General features: G+C 37.3%; 1 long non-coding RNA gene across 1 annotated transcript; it reads left to right on the top strand.

The window, feature by feature from the left end:
- The first annotated feature begins 9829 nt into the window (after window positions 1-9829).
- Window positions 9830-14705, top strand: LOC138905580 (uncharacterized). The gene is made up of 3 exons (XR_011413569.1): window positions 9830-10051; window positions 10718-10809; window positions 14495-14705. It is a non-coding gene; the product is annotated as an uncharacterized lncRNA (long non-coding RNA).
- Window positions 14706-25433: the final 10728 nt, after the last annotated feature.

Here is a 25433-nt window from a genome sequence, read left to right on the forward strand (position 1 = left end):
TACCCCAATTCCTATCTAAAATTGTTTTCTTTTCAACAACTGCGATCTCGTATCTGCGAGACTGAATTCCCTATGCTGGGGTTCAATACATTTATCTTGCATGATTTGTTGATTTATTTGTATCCTCTTGTCTAGACATAACTAGACTCTTCCTGAATCAACTGCTAACTACTCGTTGGTCCATTCTCATAACTATATTCCGCGTAATCTCTCTTGGGTTATATCCTTTGTCTTAACTTACATCTTGCACTGGCTCCTTATTAATCAATAATATCTCGGGGGAACCCTTACTACCTCTCCCCGGCGTCGTGCATGCATAATGTTCTAGAATCATAGCAAATATGTAGGATTTGAATAAATGCAATCTCGTTCCTTTTGCCTTTTCACCGCATTCTTCCTTTACTATTCCATAGTTACCTCTTCATCTTTGGCGTTTTTGTTTCTTTTCACATCTTCACTGACATCTTACTCGCCTTGCGGTAATTCTTCTATACCAGGGATAGTTGAATTTCTTACGCACAAGGGTGACACTTAGTGTAACTGGCACACTTAGTCCCTTAAGCTTAACTCTACTCACCGTGCTTGCTTTAGGGAAGCGTCTTCCTGAATGAACTTTACAGGTTATTCTTCTGTTGTCTATTCTATTATTGCTGGAACGCGATCTCTGAAATTCTTACGACGTCGACTATCATCAAATCTTCTGATCCCTAATTCATGTTCAATATATCTTGTTCACTAGCCCATACTGATTTCTATTACTCTAGGGGTCTAACTTTTCCTTCTGGTAATCACGTTTGAATCACGAATTTATTTATCGAAATGAGGATATGACTTTATGGCCTATACTATTTTGTTGTCTCAAGGCCCGACACCTCTCGTCTTTTCCTTCACATGACTATAGACTCTGTAATACTATCATTTTTTTGATCTACCGTTGTCATCCATGTATCACATCTTACTTATAATGCTTCATTAACTCTCTTCTTATTTCCCTACTAACATTTCTGTCTATCACTTTATTCTGAAAACTTCAACAAGACATTATTTTGCTTTTAGCTCCCCTTTCTCCATCTACTGGCTCTTCGGGTTGCCTAACATTCTCTCTCTACTAGGGACGAGAGCCACACTAAGATAATATTTATCTCTTCCAGGATTCTAGTGCCTATTTTTGTAGTAACCATATCTAGATGTACTATTTTAGAGTGCACCATCTGGGTGTCTCACAAGGAGATCTATTAGCACATTTGCAATATCCTTCGGAAATGTCAACTAATGCTAACAATCCATCCACAATTTTGGGTTACTCTAACCCTAGCTTGATCCTGATGTCCCATCCTTCTCTTAAACTATATCTATCAGCTCCCATAGGGAATAATTGTGATTGGTGTGGCTAATTGTATATATCTCCGTTATTGTTGAAAGTAACTCGTAATGCTTATATTTCTCTGCTTGAATTGTAAATACTGTTAATCTTCATTAACTGGGTACCTCGTACCCTTCTTCACCTTGCTTCTTTTACTTGCTGAAACTTGTGTCTACCTTCTGATTCTCTTATTCTTTTTTACCATACGAGTGGATAGATATTTTTGCCTTAGGGATCCTTATCAAGAAGCTTACACGTCTTAGTACACACATGTTCTGCTGAAGACCTCACATTTATTCATCACAAGCATGATGCAAAATCGACTGTCTTTTGGATGTAGGTATCGTCTTATTACGAATAAAATAGAATTGAGGAGTTTAAATTCTTACCACTAAGCTCTACCACAAGATCTAGAGTAAGAAGAAAGAATGACAGCCCTAAATGCCCTGTAGCCTCCTGCTTATAAGTGTGGTGCACAACACACCCATAAATAAAACTCTACTAGACACGGATTGTAGACTCCCTAGGATAGAACTGCTCTGATACCACTTTTGTCACGACCCAAATCGATAGGCCGTGACGGGCACCCAATACCTTATTCAACCAAGTACCAACGTAACGTATCTTTTCATATCATACTATTATAGGTAAATGAGATGGAAAGGCTGCCGTGAAATAACCAGAATAAAACATAAGGGAATACTCGACATAGGACGACCCAACATGTAATACAAACTTATACATATGACATATGGGCCTATAAGACCAAAATGATCACTCGTATACTAAACATAGGCCGACAAGTCCATACAATCTTTCACGTACATGACATATGTCTACAAGCCTCTAAGAGTAGATAAATACCTTAAAGGTCGGGACAGGGCGCCACCATACTATTCAATACATGTGCAAATCATACTGACCAAATAAGTAACTCCGGAGCAAATGGAGCGCACCGACACCTTCCGCTGAGCAGATAGCCTACTTGGAGGACTCTCAACCTGTCTATCGAGATCTGCAGGCATGAAACGCATCATCCCAAGGCAAATGCGATGTCAGTACAAATAATGTACCGAGTATGTAAGGAATTGAAATCAGTAAATAAAAGACATGGGAAAAACATGGAGTAAAAGACTCAACATGTAAGTCTGAATAGCTTTGTGAATCATTTCATATTTATAATTTCATGCATATGCAAATAAATGTCATACCATGCATAGGTATATGCGTACATAACATCATCAAGCCTCTGAGGGCATCCCATCATATAATATCGGCCACTTTGGGCAAATCATCAATGTATACCAACTGATCAGGTGGTGGTGCGTATATAACGCCGTAACCTTTTCCCGTATCCCATATACATATAATATACGCGTATATAACGCCATCTGGTCATGGGTCAATGTACATCTATAAATGAATGAAATGCATAATAAGTACGTTAATAAGATTTCTCGGAATGTCATAAGATCAATATGCCTTTCGGATAACTTTATGAACTACATATTTTTCCGAGACCCATGAATAGAAGATATAATAATATTTTACATGGGGAATCAAGAACATAGGCACCCCTAATACTTCTATGAATAGAGTCATTTGTGAAAGTTGTGCGTTTGCTCATTTCGTTTGTATCGTATGAATCATGCCAAAAATAAAAAAGGGATAGCCTTAACATACATGAGCCGATTCTCTTGACAATCCCTCTAACACACGTCAATCGCGATAAAACACGTAACAGTGAGATCGAAGTAGGGAAAATTCGTATGATATTCTTGAGAAATATTGTACCGTGCTCTCTTAGAATTGCATCCCACGCTGCTATTACATAATATAATCTTCGTATAAATTTGCCGAAGCTTTACTTCCTTACAATGTGATTTAGTGAGGCTTTCCTTCGTATAAATTTCCTTCCTTAAATTTGCTGAAGCTTTCCTTCTATTCAAGCATTTCCCTTAAATAATTTAGAGGGATTTTTAATCTTAGTGGGTGTGGGCCCCACTTATATGATGACTAAGCCACAAAACTCTCTTAAGGTGCCATCTTGCTACATGAATTAGAGTCATTTGTTGGGCTTTTGATCAAGACTCCCTTGGCTACCATGTTGGGGGCTTATTAAGCTTGTCCAAATAGCTTAATTACTTAGTTAATCTTCCCCTAAAAATTCATAATTATCCAGTTATCCACATAATTAAGAATTATACAAATTACTTAAAATACTATTCACTTTTAACATACTTTATATACCTTACTATCATGGTCATGTGGTACCTTGTATGGTAAAAGTCCATAAATACCGGGTATTATAGCTTAGACCATTTTTTTATTCCAAAATGTTAAACTTCGACGAAATTTATTTTCTTCGATTCGCTCACCCTCTCACCTTCACGAATTTACTTATCACTTATTTGAAATAGCATAATACATATAATCTCAAAATAATCTCATTCCCGAACATACGTCGATTAACTTACGACGAAACTTTTAAAGTACTTAAATGCGGGATGTAACATCTCATTTCCGAGCTTTCATCAATTTACTTATGCCGTACTTTCATGTACGAAAACATGGGGTGTAACATGCGGCAACTGCCCAGCCTACAGGGACTTTGCAAATGCGACAAATGGGTTCACAAATGCGAACCTTGTCCCTTTGAAAATGCGAACTACCCCGCTCAGGACTAATCTTCTCAAATTGAAACACCTGAAACCTTCCTGCTAAAGTCGCAATTGCGACCCTGGTGTTTGCAAATGCGACACCAAACACACCAGCACACCAGATTCTGTTTTTCAGTCCAAGACATTCTGAAACTCATCCAAGCCCTCGGGGTTCCAAACCAAATATCCACACAAGTCTTAAAACATCATACAAACTCGCTCTCGCGTTCAAAACACAAAAATAATATCTAGAACTATGAATCGGGCACCAAAAAGCATGAATTTCAAAGTAAAGTTCAATAACTACTAGAATTGCAACTAAGAATCTGAATCCCATCAATTCAATTCCAAATGATACCATAATTTGCAGACAAGTTCAAAATAGCATAACGGGCCTATTCCAATTCCCAAAATTAAATTCCTAGCCCGATAGCTAAAAGTCGACCTACGATCAAACTTCTAAACTTCAAATTGCCAATTTTTGACAAAATAATACAAATCAACCTATGGATTTTCGAATTCGACTCCGGGCATACGCCCAACTCCAAACTCATGATACGAAGCTATCGGAGCCATCAAAATACCATTTTGGGATCGTTTTTCCAAAAAGTCAAAGTTTGGTCAATATTTATAACTTAAGCTTCTAAGTCAAGAACCAAAGGGTCTAAATCAACCCGAAATCTTTCCGAAACAAAACCAATCAACGTCGAAAGTCATAAAATCATAACACATATGTGTGAAGCATCAAAAGGGGAAACGAGGCGCAAAACAAAATGACTGGTCGGGTCGTTACATTTTCTCATTTTTGGATTTGTGGAGCTTGGCTAAGGGTGATTTTTGGAATGCTTTTCACCATAATTGAAGAGGTAAGTGAAGTCTAATCACTTTTGATGATAAATATTGATTACCCATTGATTATTACACCTAGTTTATGTGATTGTAAGGTGAATTTAGGGGATTTTTGTAACGACCCAACTGGTAGTTTTGAGCATTTGTGTTTCGTTCAGTTGTTTGAAGTCTTGAGTAGCTTCATATGATGTATTGTCACTTGTATGATTCAGGATTGATTTGGAAGAATTATTCTCAACTAGTAAGCTTATAATTGAAAGAGTTGACCGAGTTTGACTTTTGTGTATTTGACCTTGGATCGGAGTTTTGATGATTCTGTTAGGTCCGGATGGTGATTTTGGACTTGAGAGTATGCCGAAATTTGCATTTGGATGTCCCTAGAAGGTTTCAGCACTATTTGGCAAAAGTTTGCAATATAAAGGTTTGGAATGTCTATAAGTTTGAATGGGAGTTAACTTTGATGATATCGGGTTCAGATTCTTATTTCGAGAGTTTGAATAGGTTCGTTATGTCATTTTGAACTTCTGCGCAAAATTTGAGGTCATTCCTAGTTTATTTGATATGGTTCGGCACGAGTTTTGGAAGTTTAAAGTTCAGAGGTTTATAAAGTTTGATTTGAGGTGTGATTCGTGGTTTTGATGTTGTTATATGAGATTTGAGAACTCGAGTAGGTCCGTGATATGTTTTGGGACTGGTTAGCATGTTCGGACGGGGTCCTAAGGGGCTCGGGTGAGTTTCAGATCATTTCCATGTTCTTTGGCACTGCTGATTTTTGGTATTTCAGGTATTCTTCGTGATCGCGAAGATTGGGTTGTGATCCTGTAGTGTATTATGGGAGCTGGGTATTTCCTTCATCGCGTTTGCGACTAGGTAATTGCATTCACGTACCTTAGTGAGGCCTGAGCATCACGTTTATGTCGGTCATATCACATTTGCGTCGGTCAGATCGCGTTTGCCTAGAGTTGAATTGAGGAGCTGGGAGCTTGAGGAAATGTCTTCGCATTCGCGAAGTAATAGCCGTGTTTGCAAAGGTCTGGATCTGCTGTGCATCGCATTCGCAAGGTCTATGCCGTGAACACATAGAGTGTTTTAGTGGCAATGAGTTTTTGTTCACCACGAACGTGAGGGTCCTTCCGCGTTCGTGAAGAGTATACCTGGAGCAAACCTTTAAGTACTCTATTTCGAAGGTTTCAGGCATTTTATCATCTTTTGAGCTATGGAGCTCGAATTTCGGTGATTTTGGAGGCGATTTTCACCACATGAATTGGGGTAAGTATTTTCTACTCAGTTTTGATTATAATCCGCGATTCTATCTTCATTTTTGGCATTTGGTTGATGATCTCAAAAGAGAAATTGGGGGTTTTGTCTAAACTTTCTTAAAGTGAATTTTTAAGTTTTGAATATCGATTCAGAGTCAAAATTGAGTGAAATTAGTATGGTTGAACTCGTAATTGAATGAGTTGTCATATTTTGTGAGTTTTATTGGGTTCTGAGGTATGGGCCTGGGTTGGACTTTTTGGTTGACTTTGAGTAAATGTTTAAAGACTCGACCTTTATCTTTTGGGATTGTTTCCTTAGGCACTATTTGATATTTTTAAGTTGCTTTTGGCTAGTTTCAAGCCGTTTGGAGGTTGATATATACGGGATAGCATTTATAAATTATTATTTGGCTTGCTCGGTATTGGATTTGTCTTGTTCGAGGTAAGTAACATATCTAAAAATATCAAATTGGATTTGAGGGTATTTAATTCTGTGAACTATGTTATAAGAGATGTATTGGGGTGATGCATATGCTAGGTGACGGGCGTGTGGGTGTGCACCGGGGTAATCATAATTCAAGTTGACTATTAAACTATGACCAGACTTGTTTTGCTATTATATCTTGTTCTATCCATGTAATTCCTACTTGTTAGAGTAATTGAGATGTGATTACTATTAGAAATCATGTTTAGGCTATGTGCTTATTCGGTTGAGACCTAATGAGGCTATTTCTGTTGTTTTGAGTTATCTACTCTAACTGTAATTATATACTCAGTCATGATTCTTCATTGCATATCACATCTCAGTCTCTGTTCATCACTCACTATTACATCACATGTAATCATTGTTTGGGCTAAGTGGTACGAGATTATGAGCCCTTGAGACTTGAGAGATTGATGACTGAGGTGGGCATGAGAGTCGTGTTGTGAGTGTTATTATGGATCGGGCTGCATGCCGCAACATGCCTTATTGGCTTATTTATTATTGTGGATTGGGTTGTACGCCGCAGCTGGCCTAATAGTTTTTTGATTAGCGCTTAGGCAGTATCCGCCCCTCTAGAGTCTGACATACTAAAAGTGACGCAGGCATAATGATATATATACACACGTGCTTTGGTGAGGGGCTTATGAGCCAGACACCCATACAATGCTGAGTGTTTTGTGTGTTTGATGAAGTGGGCAATTGAGACATATAGCTTGAGTATGTTGAGGGTGAGAGTACCTGTGAATATCACCGTGAAATCATTCATTTGACATGCATACTCGGCATGTAGGCATAGAGATGCATTTTCCTCATGCTATATGGTATTTTGGCACTCATGATTTGACATGTACATTTGACATGTAGGCATTGGATATATATTCCTCATGCTAAACGGTGTATGATAAATTGATGACTTGACATGCATATTGACATGTAGGTATAGAGATGTACTTTCCTCATGCTATCTGATAACGAAATTTCTTATCTATTGTTGAAAGTTTGAGAAAAATCACAATTTTTCATGATATACTCATATTTTGGTAACTCCAGTTAAAGATTTGGGCTTTACTGTCATACCTGAAAAGTATGTCTACTTTTTCATAACTGTGAACGAGCTTAGCGTAATATCTTTTGAGTTATTGCTTGTACTGCCTTCATTATATTATTAATATTAGACTCTGGCCATTTTTCGAGCTCGTCACTGCTTTCCACCTAAGGTTAGGTTTGTTACTTAGTGAGTATATATTGTCGGTTGTACTCATACTACACTTCTACACCTTGCATGCAGATTTTGGAGATGATGTTTCTATGTATGGCCAGAGCTGGCATTGAAGATGTACCTGCGTTCTAGTTATTACTGCTTGTTGTTCATGGTAGCTTTAGATTTGTATGTTTATGTATCTTTCGAGCAGAGGATGTATTTATTTCGTACCAACTTTGTAAATTCTAAGTCTTAGAAGCTCATGACTTGTACTACCAATCCTTGGAATTTTGTATAGAAAGCTCAGTTATTTTATTTATTGATTTCTATTATCCTATTTGAGTGGTGTTTTCTGTCATTTGGCTTACCTAGAGGGTTGGGTTAGGTTCCATCACGACTAGCTAGATTTTGAGTCATGACAATTTTAGGCTATGTTGTTGGAGAGTGAGATTTGGTGATTCGGGGGTTGATTTGTGGTTGGAATTGGATGATTTTTATATGGTTAGACTCGTAATCGAATGGATGTTCAGAATTTGTGAGTTTAGTTGCATTCCGAGGTGTGGGCCCGGGGTTGACTTTTTGGGTTGCATTTTGATTTTGGTTAAAGATCTTAGCTTTATCATTTGGAGTCAATTCTTATGACTTTTATTGATTATATTAAGTCCACTTGGCTAGATTCGGGTCATCCGGAATTTGATTCATGCGGAAAGTGCTTGTTAGAGGAGTGATTTTGCTTGCTTGAGGTAAATATCTTACCTAAACTTGGTTGAGGCACTAGTTGCCTGAGTTATTTGTGATAGCTACGTGCTATGAGTGTGCATACATGTGGGGGTTGAGACCATATGCGAGCACCAGGATATTTATCCATGCTCTAGGTAGTGCTTAGGTTATGATATGCCTTGAATTGATTGATAAGCTTTATGGTGCGATATTTCTCATATTTGTAACCCTGTTGTGAATTATTTGATCCATGTTTGAGGTTACATAGAGGCTACTCCCCTGAATGAACTTGATAATTGCTATTTCTGTAATGAAATTGTTGATTTGAGCTACGATAGTACACTTTGCACATGTATACACCTTAGCATGTTAGTTACACCAGTCCAGGAGCATGAGATCTAATATTCATTGATAATATAATATTCATTAATCATATACATGTAATCTTGTATACTTGCTTATGTATAATATGATTTGGACTAGGTGCCTCTGACCACGCCGGGCAAATTGTGTTGTTAGCTTGTGACCACACCGGGTGAATTGTGATTGTTGGCACGTGAGTTGTTCGTGTGATTAGTATTATTGGCACATGAGTTGTCTGTGCAGTTCGTGAGTTATCCGTGCGGTTGATATTATTAGAACGTGAGTTGTCCGTGCAGCACGTGTATTTCTCTCTTGATGGCGTGCATGCGTATTGAGGAAAACTAATCAGTGGCTTGGTACTGTTATACGCCATAAGTAAATTGATGTAAGCTCAGGAATGAGATTATTTTGATATTATAAGTATTATGCTATTTCAAACAAGTGATAAGTAAATTCGTGAAGGTGAGAGGGTAAGTGAATCAAAGAAAATAAATTTCGTCGAAGTTTAATATTTTGAGATAAAATACGGTCCGAGCTATAATACCCGGTATTTATGGACTTGTGCCATACAAGGTACCACATGACCATGATAGTAAGATGTATAAAGTATGTTAAAAATGATTAGTACTTAATTAATTTAAGATAATTCTTAATTATGTAGATAATTCGGTAATTATTGATTTTTAGTGGGAGATTAATTAATTAATTAGCATTTTTTTGGATAAGCCTAATGGGCCACAAATTTGGCAGCAAAAGGCGTGGGAAATAATGACTCTGTAGTTTTATGCAAGGTGGCATATTTAGAGGAAATTCCTTGGCCAACTAAGCCACAAAGTGGGGCCCACCAATCAACAATTTAAAGAGATGGCTTTACCTCATTATAGTAAAAGACTTCTTAAATTCAAAGAGAGATATGATATTATACGGATCTGCTATGGTAATGTAAATTGCTTCAGCAACTTATACAAAAAGATAGTAACGTGAATTGATACAAAATTTCATAACGCTACAACATTGCGAGATGTAATTCTAAGAATGTTCGGTACAATCTTTCTCAAGAATATCATATGGATTTTTCCCTACTTCGCTCCGCCGTTACGTATTTTTCGCGAAATACGTGGGTTAGAGGAATTGTTAAGAGAATCAGTTCAGGTATGCTAAGGCTATCCCTGCTTTCCTTTTGGCATGATCCATATGATAAAACGAAATGAGAAAATGCGCAACTTTCATAAATTACTCTATTCATAGAAGTTCTAGGGGTGCCTATGTTCTTGATTCCCATGTGACTTATTATTATATCTTTTGTTCATGGGTCTCAGAAAAATACGTATTTAATAAAATTTATCCAAAAGGCATATTGATTTTATAATATTCTGAGAAATCTTATTAATGTATTTCTTATGCATTTTATTCATTTATACATGTACATTGACACATGACTAGATGGCGTTATATACGCGTATATTATATATATATGGGATATGGAAAAAGGTTATGGCGTTATATACGCATCACCACCTTATAAGCTGGTATACGTTGATGATTTGCCCACAGTGGCCGAGATGATATGATGGGATACCCTTAGAGGCTTGATGATGTTATGAATGCATATACCTATGCATGTTATGCCATTTATACGCATATGCATGATATTATAAATATGAGATGATTTACAGAACTATTCAGACTTACATGTTGAGTCTTTTACTCCATTTTTCTCTCATGTCTATTATTTACTGATTTTTATTCCTTACATACTCGGTACATTATTTGTACTGACGTCCCTTTTGCCTGGGATGCTGAGTTTCATGCCCGCAGGTCCCGATAAACAGGTTGAGATTCCTCCAAGTAGGCTATCAGCTCAACGGAAGATGTTGGTGCGCTCAATTTGCTCCGGAGTTGCTTATTTGGTCAGTATGATTTGGACATGTATCGATTAGTATAGCGAGGCCCCGTCCCGATCTTTATGGTATTTATCTACTCTTAGAGGCTTGTAGACATATGTCATGTATATGAAAGATTGTATGGCCTTGTCGGCCTATGTTCAGTGTACGCGTGATCATTTTGGTCTTATACCACATGTCATATGTATAAGTTTGTATTACATGTTGGGTCGTCCTATGACGAGTATTCCCTCATATTTTATTCTAGTTATCTCACGAAAACCTTTCCATCTCATTTACCTATAAGAGTATGATACGAAAAGATACGTTACGTTAGTACTCGGTTGAGTAAGGTACCGGGTGCCCGCCGCGGCCCATCTGTTTGGGTCGTGACAAAAGTGGTATCAGAGCAGTTCTATCCTAGGGAGTTTACAACCTGTGTCTAGTAGAGTTTTGTTTATGGGTATGTTGTGCACCACACTTATAAGTAGGAGGCTACATGACATTCAGGACTATCACTCTTTATTCTTACTCTAGATAGTGTAGTAGAGCTCAATTGTAAGAACTCAATTTTTTAAACTATATCTTATTCATAATACCTCGATGCCTACATCCAAAAATACAATTGGTAAGAAATTGAATGTAGCTGTGGAAGAATTGAGTTAGAGGAACTCGATTTCGTCATTATTATGATGGATAAATGTGAGGTCTTCAGCAGAATATATGTGTACTAAGACTTGTAAGCTTCTTGATAAGGAGCCTTAAGGAAAGAATATTTATCCATCCCTATGGTGAAAGGTAGTGAGAGATTCAGAGGATAGATACAAATTTCAACATGTAAAAGAAGCAAGATGAAAAAGGGTACGAGGTACCCAACTAATGAAGATTATCAGTACTTACAATCAGGCAGAGAAATATAAGCATTTTGAGTTACCTTCAACAGTAACAGAGGTATATACAATTAGCCACACCCATCTCAATTATGCCCTATGGGAGCTGACATATATAGTTTAAGAGAAAGATGGGATATCAGGATCCGGTTGGGGTTAGAGTAACCCAAAATGGTAAATGGATTGTTTGAGACACCCAGATGGTGCATTCTCAAGTAGTACAACTAGATATGAGTACTACAAAGATAGGCGCTGGAAGCCTGGAAGGGATAAATATTATCTTAATGTGTCTCCCGTCCCTAGTATAGAGAGAATGTCAGGCAACCCAAAGAGCCAGTAGATGGAGCAAATGCAGAAGGTTGCGAATAATCCATATTACAGATGGCTAGAAGTGCTGGGATTCAGTATCCAGGAATGGTAGGGACGTAGTTAGTGGCATATCTTCCACCCTATGGGTTCTAGGTATTAAGAGGCCTAGTCAAGAGAGTAAAGAAAAGTTAGAAACGATGTGATGTCTCGCTTGATGTTCCAGAATAGCATAAGGAAATCTATGGTTCAAGCAAGTTGAAGGAAGGTTACAAGTAGTATAAATAGATATGTGTAGGTCGCAAGCTAAAGTATGGTGGAGCGACAAGGTTTTAGGAAGACAGGAGTAAGGATAAGAAAAGGTGAGTGAGAAGGTGACGATTAAGCCCATGAAAATAAAAGAGCTGATGGAATGCTACCCTAATAATAGAATAAGGGTGTAATTGTGATAGATAAAGGATGACGTTTGGACGTTCGATTGAATAATAATTTGAAAAAAAAAAGATTTTATGGACGGCACGGGATTAGAATACCCCCCATAAGATGAGTCACATTGGAATGCTATGAAATATAGTTATGGAAGTATAGTATCGCCCCTAGGTGGATCAGTCTAATCATTTAAGATGTTCCTTGAGCAGACGTGAGCCCTAGCGACAGTGTTACATAAGAGGCCAAGTTATCAGTAGTAGATTGCAGATCAACATTGAGGTGAATCAACAATGGATGGATAAGAGTTACAAAGTATGAGATGATAATAGACCATCATTCTTAAGATGAACAATGATGAAGAAGCATTAAAGGACTAAGATTTATACATATAGGATAAGCAACGAGAGTAACCTCGAGTTTGGTAGCAAACCACAAGTCATGGTGTGAGAAAGAGGCCTAAAGGGGGTAATGCCATGGCCTTTTGATTTATTTACAAAACAGTTGCCTAGATGGCAAGGAGTGTACTAAAGTATTCGCAAGAGCTATAAGTTATGATAAAGATAAGTGTATCGGTCAATAATCGAGGATGAACTTTCCAAAGGGGGGAATGATGTTACACCCCATATTTTCGTGCGTGGAAGTACGCCATAAGTAAATTGATGTAAGCTCAGGAATGAGATTATAAGTATTATGCTATTTTAAACAAGTGATAAGTAAATTCATGAAGGTCAGAGGGTAAGCGAATCAAAGAAAATGATTTTCGTTGAAGTTTGATATTTTGAGATAAAATACGGCCCGAGCTATATTACCCGATTTTTTTGGACTTGTGCCATACAAGGTACCACATGACCATAATAGTAAGGTGTATAAAGTACGTTAAAAGTGATTAGTATTTTAAGTAATTTGAGATAATTCATAATTATGTGGATAATTAGGTAATTATTAATTTTTAGTGGGAGATTAATTAATTAATTAGCATTTTTTGGATAAGCCTAATGGGCCTCAAATGTGGCAGCAAAAGGCTTGGGAAATAATGGCTCTGTAGTTTGTATGCAAGGTGGCATATTTAGAGGAAATTCTTTGGCCAACTAAGCCAAAAAGTGGGACCCACCAATCAACAATTTTAAAGAGATGTCTTTACCTCATTAAGGTAAAAGACTGCTTAAATTCAAAGGGAGATGTGATATTATACGGATCTGCTATGGCAATGTAAATTCCTTCAGCAACTTATACAAAAAGATAGCAACGTGAATTGATACAAAATTCCATAACGCTACAACAACGTGAGATGTAATTATAAGAATGTCCGGTACAATCTTTCTCAAGAATATCATATGGATTTTTCCCTACTTTCATCCGCCGTTACGTGTTTTTTGTAAAAGACGTGGGTTAGAGAGATTGTCAAGAGAATCAGTTCGGTATGCTAAGGCTATCCCTGCTTTTCTTTTGGCATGATCCATATGATACAAACGAAATGAGCAAATGCACTACTTTCATAAATGACTCTATTCATAGAAGTGCTAGGGGTGCCTATGTTCTTGATTCCCCATGTGTCTTATTATTATATCTTTCGTTCATGGGTCTCAGAAAAATACGTATTTGATAAAGTTTATCCGAAAGACATATTAATTTTATGATATTCCGAGAAATCTTATTAACGTAATTCTTATGTATTTTATTCATTTATACATGTACATTGACCCATGACCAGATGACGTTTTATACGCGTATATTATATGTATATGAGATATGGGAAAAGGTTATGGCGTTATATACACACCACCACCTGATCAACTGGTATACGCTGATGATTTGCCCACAGTGGCCGAGATGATATGATAGGATTCCCTCAGAGGCTTGATGATGTTATGAACGCATACACCTATACATGATATGCCATTTATACGCATATGCATGACATTATAAATATGAAATTATTTACAGAGCTATTCAGACTTACATGTTGAGTCTTTTACTCCATGTTTCTCTCATGACTATTATTTACTGATTTTCATTCTTCACATACTCGGTACATTATTTGTACTGACGTCCCTTTTGCATGGGAATGCTACATTTCATGCCCGCAGGTCCCGATGGACAGGTTGAGAGTCCTCCAATTAGGCTATCAGCTCAGCGGAAGATGTTGGTGCACTCCATTTGCTCCGGAGTTGCTTATTTGGTCAGTATGATTTGGACATGTATTGATTAGTATGGCGGGGCCCTGTCCTGACCTTTATGGTATTTATCTACTTTTAGAGGCTTGTAGACATATGTCATATATATGAAAGATTGTATGGCCTTGTCGGCCTATGTTTAGTGTAGGAGTGATCATTTTCTTCTTATATCATATGTCATATGTATAAGTTTGTATTACATGTTGGGTCGTCCTATGATGAGTACTCCCTCATGTTTTATTCTAGTTATCTTACGACACTCTTTCCATCTCATTTACCTAAAAGAGTATGATACGAAAAGATACGTTACGTTAGTACTCGATTGAGTAAGGTACCGGGTACCTTTCACGGCCCATTGGTTTGGGTCGTGATAAAAGTGGTATCAGAGTAGTTCTATCCTTTGGAGTTTACAACCCGTGTCTAGTAGAGTCTTGTTTATGGGTGTGTTGTGCACCGCACTTATAATTAGGAGGCTACAGGACATTTTGTATTGTCGCTCTTTCTTCTTACTCTAGATCGTGTGGTAGAGCTCAGTTATGCCTGCATCCAGAAAGATAATTGGTAAGAAATTGAATGTAGCTGTGGAAGAATTGAGTCAGAGGAACTCGATTTCGTCATTCTTATGATTGGTAAATGTGAGGTCTTCAGCAGAACATGTGTGTACAAAGACGTGTAAGCTTCTTGATAAGAAGCCTTAAGGCAAGAATATCTATCCACCCCTATGGTGAAAGGCAGTGAGAGATTCAAAAGATAGATACAAATTTCAACAAGTAAAAGAAGCAAGATGAAAAAGGGTTCGAGTTACCCAGCTAATGAAGATTATCAGTACTTACCATCAGGCAGAGAAATATAAGCATTTTGAGTTACCTTCCACAGTAACAGAGGTATATACAATTAGCCACACCCATCTCAATTATGGCCTATGAGAGCTGACATATATAGTTTAAGAGAAAGATGGGATATCAGGATCTGGCTCGGGTTAGAGTAACCAACAATAGTGAATGGATTGTTTGGGACACCCAGATGGTACAATCTAAAATAGTACAACTAGATATGAGTACTACAAAGATAGGCACTGGAAGTCTGGAAGGGATAAATATTATCTTAGTGTGTCTCCCGTCCCTAGTAGAGAGAGAATGTTAGGCAACCCGAAGAGCCAGTAGATGGAGCAAGGGGAGTTAAAAGCAAAAGAATTCCTTGTTGAAGTTTTCAGAATAAAGTGATAGACAGAAATGTTAGTAGGGAGATAAGAAGAGATCTAATGAAGCACTATGAGTAAGATGTGATACATGGATGATAACGGTAGATCAAAAAAAATGATAGTATTACAGAGTCTATAGTCAAGTGGAGGAAAAGACGAGATGTGACAGGCCTTGAGACAACGAAAGAGTATAGGCCATAAAGTCATACCCTCATTTTGAGAAATAAGTTCATGACTCTAACGTGATTCCCAAAAGGAAAAGTTAGACCCCAGAATAATAGAAATCAGTATGGACTGGTGAACAAGATAAACTAAACATGAATTAGGGACTGAGTGATTTGATAATAGTTGGCATCGTGAGAAATTCAGAGATTGCGTTCCAACGATAATAGAATGGACGACAGAAGAATAACCTTTAAAGGTCATTCAGGAAGACGCTTCCCTACAAGCAAGCAAAGTGAGCAATGTTAAGCTTAAGGGACTATGTGTGACAGTTATACTAGGTGTCACCCTCGTGAGTAAGGAATTTTGTTATCCTTGGAACAGAAGGATTACCGGAAGGCGAGTAAGGGTCATTGATGATGTGAAAAGACGCCAAAGATGAAGAGGTAAAATATCTATAGGTAGATCGTCGTAGCTCTAAATCTTAGTACTCCCCTAGGGGGGGGGGGATATGGAGTGATGTGGCATTAAGTCAGGATTAAGTGGTTCTAGTAACTATGGAATGGTAAAGGAAGAATGCAATAAAAATAAGAAAGGAATGAGATTGCACTTATCCGAATCCTTCAAATATGCTACGATTCCAAAACTTTATGCAAGCATGACGTCAAAGAAAGAAAATAAGGGTTCCTGCTCGGGATGTTATGGAAAATAAGGAGCCAGTGCGAGAGGTAAGTTAAGACAAAGGAAATAACCCAAGAAAGATTATGCAGAATATTGATATGAGAATGGGCCAACAAGAGGATACATACAAATCAACAAATCGTGCAAGATAAACATAGTGAACCCCAACATGGGGAATTCAGTCTCGCAGATACGACATCGTGATCCTTGAGAAATATTCAGATAGGAGTTGGGGTAGTTAAAGTTACCGTATGAGTCTTACGGAAATAAAAGAGAATGCCACTGGGAAGACAGTCAAAATATTAGTTTTGAAGCAACCCTACAAGCACAAGGGCGTGGAAATAAGTAACTACGTATAAATACAGGCGAGGAAGGACATCAAAAATTCTGTCGAGTATACGATGTAATAATCTCACAGCTTTACAAGAGTCAGAAGATCCTCCCTATGTACTACAATGAAAGACTAGATAAGGAAATAAGGAAGAAGGCTTCAACGTAAACATAGTAACTTGAAGAAGAAATGGTCTTGTAACAACAGTCTCACAACAACATTGGATGCACTTCATAAGAAAGAGGCACCTAATGTGTCTAATGAACGGGAAGAAGAAAAAATTCAAAAGGTGATATTCAAGATCATATGGGTTGTATGGAATTCCAATATGTGTGGGCACTAAGATAAGCCAAGTATTCATGCAACAATTGGCAGAACGGCCAGGAAAGGTAATTGCTTACATTTTAGAGAAAGTTGAAGGGAATGAAAGGAATTATTCGATCGATGATCCAGAGTTAGTTACGTTATGAATGCACTCAAGATTTCGGAATATTATCCATGCAACATATATGTTGACAATCATACAACCGTAGAAGACTCCGGTATAAGTTAAAAGAAAGAATTGAGTCTAGGTCATAGACAAAGGATTGAATTGTTAAAAGATTGTATCATGGATATTCCATAGTGTCTATGAAAGGCTAAAGTAATGACTAATACCATGAGCTGCAGATCGGAAGATAGCTTAAGCCTACATAAAGATTGGTAAGAGGGAAGAAAATCAGGAGTCTGATTATTGGACCTAGAAAATTATAGAGATCGTGATTGAAAACATTGTAGAATCACTCTTAATATTAGAAGTACAAGAGAGATAGTACACCAACTATATTCTATAATATCTCTATGATAAAGCCAGTTAGAAGAGTACTAGCCTCATAAGAAGTTAGAATGAATCTCCCACCGGATTGTGTATACACCAGAGGTGCAAGTATTATAATAGAGCTTCAAGTTATGGATATGAATTATACATGCGTAAAAGCAAGGTCATGAAAGAGATAGAAGATGTGATGCGAGATTTTAAGGTAAATAAGGTAAAGGTAAACAACGTAAGAGATACTTAAATGCAAAAGATTGCGAATAATCCATACTACAGATAGAAGGCTAGAAGTGCTGGGACTCAGCATCCAGGAATGGTAGCGTCGTCGTCAGTGGCATATCTTCCAACCTATGGGTTCTAGGTATTGAGAGGCCTAGTCAAGAGAGTAAAGAAAAGTTAGAGACGATGTGATGTCTCGCTTGATGTTCCAGAATAAAATAAGGAAATCTATGTTGCAAGCAAGTTGAAGGAAGGTAACAAGTAGTATAAATAGATATGAGTAGATCGCAAGCTAAAGTATAGTGAAGCGACAAGGTTTTAGGAAGAAAGGACTAAGGATAAGAAAAGGTGAAGGAGAAGGTGACGAGAGTGGATAAGTTCTCGGGATTAAGCCCCTGAAAACAAAAGAACTGATGGTTTGTCTAAGTTATAGAAAGCGTAGTATAGCTTGAATGAACTCAAAGGAGTCTAAGACTAGTAACATTTAGAAGAGATGGAATGCTACCCTAATAGTAGAATAAGGGTGTAATTGTAATAGATAAAGGATGACATTTGGACCTTCGATTGAATAATAATTTGAAAAAAAAATATTTCATGGACGGCACGAGATTAGAATACCCCCCGTAAGATGAATCACATTGTAATGCTATGAAATACAGTTATGGAAGTATAGTATCACCCCTAGGTGGATCAGTCTAATCATTTCAGATGTTCCCCGAGGAGATGTGAGCCCTAGCGGCAGTGTTACATAAGAGGCCAAGTTATTAGTAGTAGATTGCAAATCAACATTGAGGCGAATCAACAATGGATGGATAAAAGTTACAAAGTATGAGATAAGAATAGACCATCATTCTTAAGATGAACAGTGATGAAGAAGCATTAAAGGACATAGATTTATACATATAGGATAAGCAACGAGAGTAACCTGGAGTTTGGTAGCAGACCACAAGTCATGGTGTGAGAAAGAGGCATAAATGGGAGAATGCCATGGCCTTTGGATTTATTTACAAAACAGTTGCCTAGATGGCAAGGAGAGTACTAAAGTATTCACAAGAGCTATAGGTTATGATAAAGATAAGTGCATCGATCAACATTCGAGGACGAATGTTTCAAAGGGGGGAATGATGTTACACCCCATATTTTCGTGCGTGAAAGTACGCTATAAGTAAATTGATATAAGCTCGAGAATGAGATTATTTTGAGATTATAAGTATTATGCTATTTTAAACAAGTGATAAGTAAATTCGTGAAGGTGACAGGGTAAGCGAATCAAAGAAAATGAGTTTAGTCGAAGTTTGATATTTTGAGATAAAATATGATCCGAGCTATAATACCCGGTATTTATGGACTTGTGCCATACAAGGTACCACATGACCATAATAGTAAGGTGTATAAAGTATGTTAAAGTGATTAGTATTTTAAGTAATTTGAGATAATTCTTAATTATGTGGATATATGGGTAACTATTGATTTTTAATGGGAGACTAATTAATTAATTAGAATGTGTTGGATAAGCCTAATGGGCCTCACATGTGGCAGCAAAAGGCTTGGCAAATAATGACTATGTAGTTTGTATGCAAGATGGCATATTTAGAGGAAATTCTTTGGCCAACTAAGCCACAAAGTGGGGCCCATCAATCAACAATTTTAAAGAGATGTCTTTACCTCATTAAGGTAAAAGACTTCTTAAATTCAAAGGGACACGTGATATTATACGAATCTACTATGGCAATGTAAATTGCTTCAACAACTTATACAAAAAGATAGCAACGTGAATTGATACAAAATTCCATAACGCTACAGCAGCGTGAGATGTAATTCTAAGAATGTCCGGCACAATCTTTCTCAAGAATGTCATATGGATTTTTCCCTACTTCGATTTGCCGTTACGTGTTTTTCGCAAAAGACGTGGGTTAGTGGAATTGTCAAGAGAATCAGTTCAGGTATGCTAAGGCTATCCCTGCTTTCCTTTTGGTATGATCCATATGATATAAACGAAATGAGCAAATGCGCAACTTTCATAAATGACTCTATTCATAGAAGTGCTAGGGGTTCCTATGTTCTTGATTCCCCATGTGTCTTATTATTATATCTTCTGTTCATGGGTCTCAGAAAAATACGTATTTGATAAAGTTTATCCGAAAGGCATATTGATTTTATGATATTCCGAGAAATCTTATTAACGTATTTCTTATGCATTTTATTTATTTATACATGTACATTGATCCATGACCAGATGGCGTTATATATGGGTATATTATATGTATATGGTATATGGGAAAAAGGTTATGGCGTTATATACGCACCACCACCTGATCAGTTGGTATACGTTGATGATTTGCCCACAATGGCCGAGATGATATGATGGGATGCCCTCAAAGGCCTGATAATGTTATGAACGCATATACATATGCATGGTATGACATTTATACACATATGCATGACATTATAAATATGAAATGATTTACAGAGCTATTCAGACTTACATGTTGAGTCTTTTACTCCATGTTTCTCTCATGTCTATTATTTACTGATTTTCATTCCTTACATACTCAGTACATTATTTGTACTGACGTCCCTTTTGCCTGAGGACGCTGCATTTCATGCCCGCAGGTCCCGATAGACAGGTTGAGAGTCCTCCAAGTAGGCTATCAGCTCAGGGAAAGATGTTGGTGCGCTCCATTTGCTCCGGAGTTGCTTATTTGGTCAGTATGATTTGGACATGTATTGATTAGTATGGCGGGGCCCTGTCCCGACTTTTATGGTATTTATCTACTCTTAGAGGCTTTTAGACATATGTCATCATGTATATTAAAGATTGTATGGCCTTGTCGGCCTATGTTCAGTGTGGGAGTGATCATTTTCTTCTTATACCATATGTCATATGTATAAGTTTGTATTACATGTTGGGTCATCCTATGATGAGTATTCCCTCATTTTTTATTCTAGTTATCTCATGGCAGTCTTTCCATTTTATTTACCTATAAGAGTATGATACAAAAAGATACGTTACATTGGTACTCAGTTGAGTAAGGTACCGTGTGCCCGTCGCGGCCCATCGGTTTGGGTCGTGACATGTACTGTATTGGAAATTCTTAGGACAATCTGGCCAATGTTATTTGGTTATTGCATTTCATCTTTACTTGCAATTTCTATGATTAGTTAACTGATTTACTTGCATATCATCTTTATATGTTGGATTATTGACTGAGCAGAGTACTTGAGTAATTATGAGCCCTAAAGTGGTTTTATCCGTGGTTTCATGATTTGATCATATTTCTGTTTTGTACTTGTTAAATTTACGAACTGTATAGGTTACAACAAGTATCATTTATAATTTTTGCTGCTTTTACCTCGCCGAAGTTAGTTATGATACTTGCTGAGTACCTAGGGCCGGTTGTACCTATGCTATACTCTGTACTTCATTGTGCAGATCCAGGTGTCAGACCCGGTCATCAGTAGCGGAGTTTGGTAGCTGATTTGACCATCGAGAGACGAGGTAGAGTTGCATCGTCGATCGCAGTCTTGGCATCTCTTACCATAGTGTATTGTTGTCCTTATGTTAGACAGTGTTGCTATTTCGCTTTCAAACTAGTATTTTCTTTCAATCTTAGAGCTCATGACTCTCTATTTACCTCTTATGGGGGATTTATCATGTATTGGATGATGTTAATTCTATTATTTATGGTATTTTGGTTCATTATTCGACTTGCCTAGCTAGTGTGTTAGGCGCCATCATGACTGATTGAGATTTTTGGGTCGTGATAGTATTCCCAACGAAGTCTCCATGCCGCCGTGCCCCATTGTCTCGCAAAAGCGAGTTTCGATATATGACAACTCTCTCGAAGAATATTAAAAAAGAGGAGTCGTCACCTAACGGATTTTAAGGTGCGTTAGGACACATGTTTAAAAATAACTTCGGTTTGACTAGTTTGCGTAATCAATGATCGGGTAAGGGTTCAAATTACCTCGAAAAGAAGATGTTAAGTACTCTTCGAGGTCTACAAATGTAGTTTCTAGCTGAAATTTAAACTACGTGAGATAATTGGGTTATTAATACTATGTTAATTAATTCTACATGGTCAAATATTCCAATCAACTTAAAGCAAATGATTACTTGGATCTAATCATAGATAGGGAATTCAAACAGGTAAGAGTTGTAACAAATATTTAAAAAACTACTTAATTATATTAAAGAGCACCTAAGTTTTTAAGCCTAATGGATCAATTCTTGTACAAAGCTTGCTAAGATTTTTATAGCCAAAATGCAATAGCTATTCAGGTAATGTGTGTATTATCTCCAACTACCCTCATTACTATCGTTAAGTATTACCTAAAGAGCACACTAATTAATTCTAAATCGTTTCTTAGAATAGCTACCCGTCTTTTTCTATAGTCCTGGAAGCATTGAACACTACTCTAAAGGGATGGTTCTAGACTTAAAGAAAATCTCAAGTTTCTATTTTTATTTGCTTATTAGCGTCACATAAGGAAACATATTGGGACTTCAAACAAATTTGCAAGTATCACACAAAGATCAAGTTTACCTCACACGTCGACACTCGTGTAAAACGGGCAAATTAGAGGCAAACAACAGTGATTTAATAATGTTGTTAACTTACTTAAGCATGCCAATTGTAAGACAGTAACTCTGCTAGTCAAGCTTGGTTGAATTACGTGAATTATGAATTTATGATATTCCTATAGGCATGATAATTAAGTTGAGTCTTATAGACACAATTTCTAAATTATTAGGCAAAATTGGTAGGCAGGCATGAGATGGAAGAGCAAACGGGACAGATTTTTGCTTCTTGCATCGTTAAGTAATTAGACCGAGTTAATGAAATGTTTTCCTAAAATCATTCTCTCTAGGTTTTCAAGTTGTAATTAACGTGGACAGATTCATTATTACAACGCCTGAGCAATTAGAACCTATGGACATAATTCTATTTGAGATCATTTTAAGTCATATGGGCAGAATATCTAGGTGAGCAAGAAGTCTGAAGTATACATAAAGAAACTTTAACACATATCAGCTAAGCATATAAGTGACACATAGCGTATAATTATATAATTTAAACTCCTATAGGCATGGTTTCTACCCATCCAATCCTATAAGCATGTTATCTATCAAAAGTAAAGCTCATCCCCAATATTCACTATATCCCTATCGTTGTTTACAACTGAATTATTACAGACCAAATGCAAGAAATAAAAATAATACATACCCGAGATAAATAAATACACAATCAAACAATAAATAATTATGGACCTAGGTAGAATCTCCATCGTGGTCAAAAGCCCAGAAACTGCAGCGACAAGTGGCCCAAACCATCATACCCAATTCCTTCTTAGTTAGAAATATTGATTGCCTTATTCTTTACCAATTGTTCCTACGAGTACAAATTCCTATAAGCAATTTCTAGACGCAAGTATTATAAACTAGGTTCAAGGATGCAAAACTAAGCAAAACAAATACGACAAGGTCCTACCAACATGATTTCTACTAGTGAATGTCCCAAGTATTGAGTGCAACAAGGAAGGCAAATTCCATCATACTTAAACAGAGGCAAACATATACTCACTCAAAGGACACTTAAATTTCTAACTTTAAGATACCGAACTAGTCTCATCTACATAATCCTAGGTTGAGGTGATCATATGCAAGTTAATGAATATAAGGGAAGAAGACCCCGGGTGTTGCGGGTCGAAGCATAGAAGGCACCTGTCACGACCCAAAATCCCTCCATAGAAGTCGTGATGGCACCTAGTCTCTTAGACTAGGTAAGCCTAACACTTACTGAATTAATAACAGATTTCAACAAATCAACTATTAAACATGAACCTGAAATTTCTGTATAATGCCAACAATCTAAAGTAGATATATAACATCCCAAAATCGGTAGTACAAGTCATAAGCTCTACTGAGTTCACTAGAAAATCTCTAAATACAACAGTTCCAAAATAGAAATAAATAGTACAAAATAAAACTTCAGAATGTGACACCGAAACCTGCGAACGTGACAGCAGATATACCTTGAGTCTCCACAGCAACACTCGATCTGCTAACTAATAATCAACACGCTCCGAGGTACGTGGATCTACATAAAAATGTGCAGCAAGCGTATCATGAGTACACCACAGCGGTACCTTATAAGTATCAAGACAAACCTCGGTGGAGTAGTGATGAGGAATAGCCAAGACACCTACTGACATAATAACCTATACAAGTATGAATATAAAAGTAACAAGGAACAATATAAAGCTAAACATGATAAGAATGTTTCTACAATACTTGCAATAAGAACTAGAACAAGAATTAACGACAGAGAGTCAACAGGTAAATACGTCGTGAGGTAAGCAGAATACAGATAAAGTCCGGTGAAACCAAGTAGGGAAAAATAAGTAACATCCCACTAAAACAACCCGCTTTCATTATAAGAGAATTTCTCCGAGGTACCACACCTCATAACCTCGATTCAAGGGTCCCAAGTCAGGAACCCCAATCACTTGGCATCTTGTGCCTACATTATAAATCACAACCGCACGGAAAACTCGCGTGCCACACGTATAACTCACGTGCCAATACCATCAATATCTAATATCTTTACGGACAACTCACGTGCTAAGAGAGTGACAATATCTCATATCCGCACGGATAACTCACATGTTAGATTTAACAATACCTCATAACCGCAAAGGCAACTCACGTACTAATAGTAGCAATATCTCATACAGAAGGAAGGTATACAAGAATACATGTAAATGATCATCAAACATCAAAGTTCATATTCCTGGACTAACATAAGTGATATATTTCGATGAACGCTTGTGCAAGAGTACTATCATAGCTCGAGTCAATCAAGTAAGATCAGAGACAACGAATGACACATAGGAACCAATACAACGAAACAATATTATGCATGACTCACACAAGATAGGCACACCACTATACAAATATCATCATTAACAATAGCCCCCTTTGTTTCGCCGCATGCGCAACAATAAAGTAAATTCCAACCTTGTCTCACCACACGCGCATAATAATATTTCCACCTTGTGTCGCCACATGCGCAAACCCCCCCCCCCCACACACATGTGTATATATATATATATATATATATAGCCCGCCTTGTCACGTTTCATGTGCAATTATCAATAATACAATAACACAGACAACTCACGTGCGAACACCCCGACAATCCTCTCAACAATATCAGGTGTGCTAAAACATAACAACATAATATAACGACTCGCACCATGTGTTCCCATATGCCATGACATTTCCTTGAAACAATTCCATCACCACAACCACACATAGTCCTCGGCTCAACAATACTGAGTACAACAACTATAATAATGACACAAGAGTACGACAAGTAAATCAACACAAGAATTTCAAAACACCAAGAAACTGAAGAACAAGCTCACAATGAAAAACATG

Source organism: Nicotiana tomentosiformis, chromosome 2 (assembly GCF_000390325.3).
Source record: "Nicotiana tomentosiformis chromosome 2, ASM39032v3, whole genome shotgun sequence".
Taxonomy (NCBI): Eukaryota; Viridiplantae; Streptophyta; class Magnoliopsida; order Solanales; family Solanaceae; genus Nicotiana; species Nicotiana tomentosiformis.